We start from the raw sequence: 8827 nt of genomic DNA, 5'->3' as shown, positions 1-8827 counted from the left end.
CTTATCTTTTCTAAGACAGAGTAAAAAGTCATTCCCTGTCATTAAGTTGTCTGTTTTTATTCTAAGAGGCAGATGTTGAATTAAGAACTTGACATTTTAAGAAATAGAATAGAATAGAATAGAATAGAATAAACTTTATTGTCCCACAGGGGAAATTTGTTGTGGACTCAAGTGCATAAAGGCTGCCTTAGACAATAAATATACCTAAAATACATATGGCAGTTTGAGATGTACATGTACACACACTCATGACACACCCAGTAAAAGGTTAAAAAGAAAACAAACAAACAGAACATCAATTATTGCACAGTCTCTCTCAAAACCATTTGGGTAATTATTCAATATGCACAATGTAGGGTTAGAGGAACCTCCTTGTCTGTGATCTGAACAGGCCCAGCAGCCTCCTCCATAGCCAGATTACACATCCTCATTCAATGAGACAAAGAATGAACCTTTAAGTATTGCATTTCTTGTATCAGGGATGTTGGGGCTAAAGTGATGCAACTTAGACACATTCTGGATAACCATTTGTAATACAGTGTTTAATTATTTAATGTTGAAAGGGAAAAATGCCATATTCATTTTTTAAAGGCCTTTAAATTCACTAATGTGTCAAAATACATGTTTCCTTATACAACACTTTCATAAATATTTAGATTTACAGTGCCTCACTTGTAGACTGCATACGCATCGAAAGACTCATATACATGCTGCAAGTGACCCAATTAAAGTCCCCAACTGTAATTTGAATCTATTGATAATGATATCTTTATTAACTGATCCTGAATGAGAAATGAATTGAGAAATGTCAATCAACTTTATACCATTGGTTCAATGTAAAACTTTATTTTACGTAAGAAAAAATCCTATTCTTGCTCTTTTTTTCAAAGGTTTTAGATTTTTATTAAAAAAGGATTCTTTTATTTTCTCTCATCTCTCATGTGGATGAAAACTTCTTGGCGATCTCCTGTCATATTTACACACACATCAAGAGTTTTTACATGACACTGCATGACCAGCGGGGGGCATCAGCACATCTACAGGTTCTGTCACTTCTCATTGACATTGATCTATATAACCATAGACTGTAGGCTGTTTGCGGAAGTTCATCTCCATCATCTTTTGTCTTGGTGAAAATCTTAGATCATTACATTGAAAAACTTCTCACTGAGCAATCCAGTGAAAAAAACTTTAGGTTGAATCATTTTAATTTAATTATATGAATTTGTCATTGTGTTGCCTTTTGGAGTAATGACTTCATGTATTATTTTCAGATCATTCATCAGGTATAAATGGTGCATACAGAGATAACTGCAGCAAACTTAAACGTTAACATGAAATTAATTAGATAAGAAACTAAAAATCTGCTCTGTGTGTGTCGTTTGTTCTTAAGCCTTTGGGGACCTGTTTGAGTTTAAAGTCATGTTTCATTTCTGTGAAATTAAGAACTTTTTGGAGTCTGAGGAAATTTTGCCTTGTCCTAAGCTCTTCAAAGGCTTGACTTGTGGTTCAGACGTGGTTAGAAGCAGGTTTAGGTTCAGCTTGTGTTTTGTGTGTGTCAGCTGATGAGCATTATTGTAGCTCATACAGAAATGTAGCAGTGCAGTCACCGATACACTTTCTCTATCGTTAAACATTAAAGAAGGAATAGAGGCCTTTAACCAATGTGTGTATCTGTATGGCTGCGCACCAGGTGTGTGTCTTTATCAGCGTCTTTGTGAGTTTTTCCACCTCAGCACAAGGTCGGGTCCAAACAGAAGATGTACAAAATGTGGTCACTTATACAACAAAGTCTGAACTGTCTGAACCTCAGCCTTAATTACATACTGAATATTACGGGTTCAGCCACAACCTCTTTTTTATACAGTTTAATACAGTCTATGGCCACAACAGGAAGTTCCTCTTCATTCTGATTACATGTATGTGTTAAAAAGTTTAAAATAGAACAGAAACATACTTGAAGCACCTCCTCGTTCAGCAACGATCTGTGTCAAATTAATGGCTTTAACGTTAGATCCTGAACTGTTGCACTTGTTATGTCAGTTCCTTCATTACATATATATCAGGAACTATCTTTATAGGTTTATTGTTTTAGTATTGGCAGTGGAGCTGCTGCTTCCTTGAGAGCTGTACATGTCGAGGCCAAACACACTGCTGCATTTTTGTTCATGGGAAGGTGACGACAGGAAGGAAAAGAAAGACGACTTGTGTTTAACCAGGGCTTCAGAGTCTTCGAGCTGTTGTGAAACTAGGCAGGCCTGTGTGTCCTGGGCCAGCCAATCAGATGCAGAGGTTTCCTGTTTCACTTCCCTTGTGTGTGCCTTCACAGTACACACATGAAATACGTGTCAGACGTGTCCCACACACACACCAACGGTTGTATTGTTTGTGTTCTTGGATGGTACGACTGACACACTTTAATCACAGCCGGGTAACATCCACTGTAGCACTGCTATTATTCAGCTGCCCACTCTATAATAATAATAAGCTCAGAACCAGCCAGCCAATGATACTCTCGTAAGATATGATGCAAATATTACTGTATTTTATTATTTATCACAGACTTTGCATCCTTCACTACTGACAGTATGGCTATCTTGACGAAGGAGCACTAACCTCATTTTACTGCTGACGCTGCAAACATAACACCCTCTACAACCATGCCTCGGGCTGTTTTCCATGCACTTATTGAATCTACCAAATCTGTGATTATCGTGTTGCAGCAATGTTCTTCCATAGAAACAATTTATGCTTTTGTATGTAGTCCCTCTTTTTGAATTGTTAGCGCTTCTTCTTGTAGGATGGTCCTTGGTTTGGAGTTGTAAATTCTGATTACACCCTGGCCTCTTATCAGTTATCAAAAGTATTTATTCTTCATCTTATGGACAATTTGCACTTGGCTCAGATGTAAACTGTGTGTTGTCAGGGTGTTTGTGAAGCAGATGAAAATCATAAAGCTCCGACCAGCAGGAGGAGCTGTGACCTCTGCCAGCTGGATCCGTCAGTATTCACATACCAGGAGTCATTTAGAAAACAGATCAAATAAAATACACAACGACCGACCAATCAGCACCGAGTATCCCCTCCATGTCACTCACATCTCATGAATCGTACTGTCAACTCCTGAATGTGTCTGCTATCCTGCTCTCTCTCTCTCTCTCTCTCTCTCTCTCTCTATGTGTGTGTGTGTGTGTGTGTGTGTGTGTGTGTGTGTGTGTGTGTGTGTGTGCATGTGTGTGTGCTGTCAGCCATGTGAAACATTCACCACGCTGCTGAAAGAGAGACAGAGATAAGTTGAGCTCATGCTACCAGAATAACAACTCCCTCACTCTTGAATTGAGCTCCTCTCTCTCTCTCTCTCTCTCTCTCTCTCTCTCTCTCTCTCTCTCTCTCTCTCTCTCTCTCTCCCTCTGTGTGTGTGTGTGTGTGTGTGTTGTAAAAGCTGCCAGGTCAGTGGATCAGCATGAAATAGATCACACACATCCACTATGGGGAGCTGAACAAACTGTACTTGACTTGACGTGTTGAAGACTGGAGGCTAGTTTATGAAAATGTGTGTTAAACACCTGTTAATGGGGAATGTGCATTAATATTCTTAACATTTCATATCTAATTAGTGTCATGATCATTGCACAACTGCAGCAGCATTAGATGCAGTTATGTGGTGGTTGTTTCTATTTTGGCTTGAAACTTGAAACATAGTTAGCCCATGATGCTTAGCCTTGGAGGTAAAGCTAGACTTTTATTTGTTTTACAGTTCATGATCATGATCGGATTGAATCAATTCCTTACACTTCTTGTGTTTTCGGTTGTAGAAACATGAGAAAGCATGACTGCTGAATTTGAATTTATAAATCGCAGTCTGGGTTTTGAATCAGAAATGGAAACATTTGACTCAGGCAGAGACTAACAACATATTTTTAACAGAAATACTAAAACCATTGATGTGAAAAGTGTTAATTTTTCTCTGGTTGCCCTGAGAGGTTTAAGAAAAAAGAAGCAAATGCACGAACATCCTGTAAATTCAGTATTTAATTCAATCATTTCAATGACACATTTGCAGCAAAAAATCTAAACATATGCAGATCCTCAAAATTACTTTTTTTTAATTCAGTACCTTGAGCTCTCTAAGAGAAGATGTGACAACACAATATTTGCATTGCTTGCCATCTGTTGACACCGATTTTGCTGTGTGAGGGAGTAAAGTTTGACGTTAAACTGTATTTTTTGTCTAGATTTGTAGGCTAAGTAACTTACTGGTTGCTAAAGCTAGCTATGTATAGTGATAGCCAAACTTTTGAATTTTGACCATAAAGTGCAAACAAACTATGTGTAAGTGTTGGGGTTTTATTTAAGTTAAAACTATTTTATCTTTATCTTGTTGATTAGATATGCTGTTAAATCCTGCCTGGAGGCTTTTTAGCAAGTCCAGCTGTAGGCTGAGTAGTAGGCTAAGAGCACAGTTGTTTGGTGGATTGTCAGTGTTTCAAAAGAAACTAGAAACTACTACAAATGAACAAAAATCTACCTTCCACTGCAAGTTATTGATTGACAAAGTATTCCTGTAGAAAAAGATAATTAAAAAAAGAAAGGCCTTTTTGTGATACGGCTACATCTGCCAGTGTAAATGTCAATATGAAGATCATCATCTTCATTCATCTTTAAGCCTCATTCAGCCTGAATCCTGTTTCACTTCAGAGCAGAAACGTTACAACTGAAGCTTCACATCAGAGCCATGAGCCTAAAGTTTATAATAAGGCAGAGTTCAGAGTTTGAGGCCTACTGCTGTTTTGTCATGCTGCTGAGCACTGCTGCCAGTCAATGTGTTTTTCTGTGTCCTGATTGGCTGGTTTGTGTACTCAACAGAGAAGCCTCCGCCCCTGGAGCAGACGGCTGTACTTTTCCACTCCAAACTGAGTTTACTATCCAACTCCATCCACTCCTCCTCCTCCTCCTCCTCCTCCTCCTCCTCCTCCCTCCCTCCCTCCTTCTTCACTCCATCTATTCATAACACACATGCCCCCTACCCAATCACACACACACACACACACACTAATGTGAGGTAATGGAGGTTTCGTCCTGGACTTTTGGTACAGAACCACAATGGCTGAGGCTACTCTCTAATTCTGATTGGTCAAGGACTCTGCGGGGAAAAACAGCAGCCTTCTCCGTTTCAGGGTGGTTTCACCGCAGATGGTCTAAAATGTGACAATATTTCCATCATTTGGTTTTGTATTGGTTCTCTGGAAATCTTTCATTTCCACTTCCTACGAGGAAACACCCAACGTTACCATGGCTTGTCTGTTCACACATAGACTCCTCGAATAAACTTATCATAATTTCCATCCTTACACACCTAAATTAGCAGTATTTCCATCACTAAGTAACAATTACATAATGTATTCTGAGATTGCTCTTTACAGCATTCATACAGGTCTTCATACCCACTAAGTAAACTGTGGGTCCAGGTTGGTTGGGGAATTCTTGTGTCTTAGTCAAACAAGTGTTTCCTAATGTGTCATTGTGACCTGCTGTGTGCCTCAGGTCAACATGACAGGCGTGTTGGTATGTGTGTGGAATCGTGGATCCAAGTTTCTGTCTATTGTCAAAGGGATGTTTTTACTTTTTTATTTTCACATTTGCTGGGTGGAAGTTGGTGGGAAACAAGGAGCGATAGATAGATAGATAGATAGATAGATAGATAGATAGATAGATAGATAGATAGATAGATAGATAGATAGATAGATAGATAGATAGATAGATAGATAGATAGATAGATAGACAGACACAGATGGACGTAGCCACAGCCACAGCTTTCTGAAGAGCAGTTTAAAAGGTCAAAGTGGGCTGTTTCAACATTACCATCTTGCCAGTACCTGACACCACCAAACTCCTGGCTAATACAAAAATTGGCAGAGAGGATGGTAAAAGTGCAGAACGTTAAGCCTTAATAACATTTACATGAATAAAGTCGTCACGAAGGAGGAAATTAACCGTAAAGACCAAAACTGGCTGTAAACTGTTTATTTCTGCTGTAAAGTTGGGCATTTTAACATGGGGGTTTATAAGGACCGCCTCGCTGTTGGAGCCAGGTCATTAGAGGAACTGTAAGCTCCTATTTGGTACTTTCTATGTTGGTTTCATTTTTTGGCCTTGGGGGGGTTCCCACTTGGTAAAGAGTCGTGACAATGCTGGCCTCAGACAGTTGTCCCCATTCATAAAGCATCACACACTACAGCACTTTTGATTAGAAGTGTAACATTTTATGACCTTTACAAACATCATGTTTGGTGATCACTGCCCTGCTGTCATTACAAACATGACTGATCAGCAGCCCATCCACCCACTGCCTTCCTCTTTAGACAAGTCTCATCTTGATAACACAAACACCAAACCACTGATGTTGCAGAGTCTACTCTTAAATGGTTACTACCAGAACTTTGTTTTTTTTAATCTCTGCTTCAGTAACTAAAGAAAAACTGTTCCACTTGTGGAGCTAAAGGTATTTGCATGTCAATGGAGTTTGTCAGTTGAAGATTAACGAATGACCTTTTAGGGCACTTTGATTGGCTGCACCAGCTGTTTATCTGGCGACTAGTTACTGAGAAACATTGTCATGGCTAAAACACCATGTGTAACATGTTTGATTTTAATTTGAGAGTCACAGGAATCTACAGTTGATCAATATTTATTCATCAGGATAAAATCTCAGTACTTTAGATCATGCTTAGCAGTTGAGACAGAGCAACCCCAGTTCAGTTAATCATCTAAAGACATGAAATGCCTTTGAAATTACAAAAAAGACCAGAATTGTGTCAGTTCATGAAAACAATTAGTCCCATTGTCATAAGTTCAACTAACATACTTGGCGGTCAACTGTGTTCATACTTTTGGCCATGTTGTGTAAATGTGTGTATCTGTTCTATTCAAAAGTTTAATTTACAAAACTTTTAATTAGTGTGAATGCTGAAAAAATTATTATCTGCTTATCATTTGATCAGCTGCACCTGTCCTGCACATCTTTAGTTTTACAATATGTGTATCCCCTGTATTTACACAGAGGGACTGATTCATAATTCTAATTCATAAAAGCCAGAAGAAAGTAATTTGCATGGAAAACGTTGGACATTATTTAAACTCACAACAAAGAATCTCACAGATTATGTTGGGACAGAGACGTTGTGTGTGTGTGTGTGGGTGTGTGCGTTAGTGGGTGTGTCAGGGAGCTTTCTAACTGTTGCTCATACAGTAACGCTGTCTGTACTTGTTGTTGGATGACTGCCCCTTCACCAACAATTCACACTTGTATGTGGTCTAGGTTTTAGTCATATTGTGGGGACCTTAAGCTGTTAAAGTCACATTCAGGAGACTTGTCTTTTCTATGTGGATAAAAGCCAAGTTCCCGTACTGTATAAGTCATTCAGTGTTAAAGTGAGTATAAGTTTGAGGAATGGCTGCGCTCAGATTAAGGTACCACGCTGTTGTGTGTCTTTGATTGGACTTGTCCAAGTTGTTCATCTTGAAAGTGAAGACATGTTGAGAAAGTGAAAAATATTTTTGGACACTGAGGGCATTTTGTCGTCACTTTATTGAGGTACTAATGCTGTTTTAGGTTGAGACACGGTTCAGGGTCAGTTCGTTTTTATTATGAAGGTTTGGGAGACACTTATGCCAGTGAGTGTCCTTGTAAGTATAGACATTCAAACGTGTGTGTGTGTGTGTGTGTGTGTGTGTGTGTGTGTGTGTGTGTGTGTGTCAGCAGATTAGCATTAGTTCAGCTAGCAGGGGGACTGTTTACCAGGTACTGATCCACTTTCTGTATAATCGGCCACACACACAAGTTTGAATGTCTATACATAGGCTCATACATTGTGAGGTCCATTTTAAGTTGTAAACCATTGTGGTGTTGGCTGAAGGTAAGTGTCCTCACAAAGATGGCTGAACACATGTGTATGTGTGTGTTTGTGTGTGTCACTCTCTCTTCCTGTTTGGCAGGATCAGCTGACCACTCGCATTGCACAACAGCAACTCAAACCAGAAGCTGCTGCTGACAGCGATGATGGCAGCAGCAGAAAGTGGGAACAGGAGCTTCAGTAGAACAACGGACACAAAACAGCTGAGACCTGCCACAGTGTCCCTATGGTCCCTCAGTATGGATTTCACCCTGTGCCAAATAAGCTGGTCAGCTGATCTACAGGTCAAAGGTTGTTCTTAAGCGTTTAGCGCTGCTGCTGACATGAAATCACTTCATCATCTTTATAATGACCCTGAGGATTTTCATTACTTTGAGATCTTGTGAGTTTATCCAGAAATTTAACTGAATGGATCAAATCATTCACTGCTAGATTAATACACTGAAACTCAAAATACCCTGAATGTACAGTACCTTCAATAAGGTCTAAATATTCAGGGTAAGTCTCTATGGCCTGCTGGAAATGAAAACATTCACATTTAATTACTCTGCTAAAATGTGAATGTCAGAAGTCTGCAGTTTGTATGCTCCCTAAAATATTTAGAAAGATTGTAAGTTATTAACTGCTTTTTCCTTAATAAGTGAATGAGCAGCCCAGGACGACAGCAATGATTGGACAACAAGAGTTCCTGGGGAGCCTGTTTTTCAAGACCTGGTGACAGAGATAGGAGAGTGGTTGCTGTCTATAATCCTTTCAGTCACTGTAAATATGATTTAAATTGAATTAAACATCCACCCAAATGTACATTTGTATTAGTATAATGATTCATGTGAAAACAGAAACGCATGTAATATTTGCAGTAACTGGCAACAAACCAAAGCTAAAAGCCGATCCACCAGAAACACTTAACAACT

The sequence above is a fragment of the Trachurus japonicus genome, chromosome 5 (genome assembly GCF_045865225.1).
Source record: "Trachurus japonicus isolate A0001 chromosome 5, Traja_1.0".
Classification (NCBI taxonomy): domain Eukaryota; kingdom Metazoa; phylum Chordata; class Actinopteri; order Carangiformes; family Carangidae; genus Trachurus; species Trachurus japonicus.
This window is presented reverse-complemented; position numbering follows the sequence as displayed.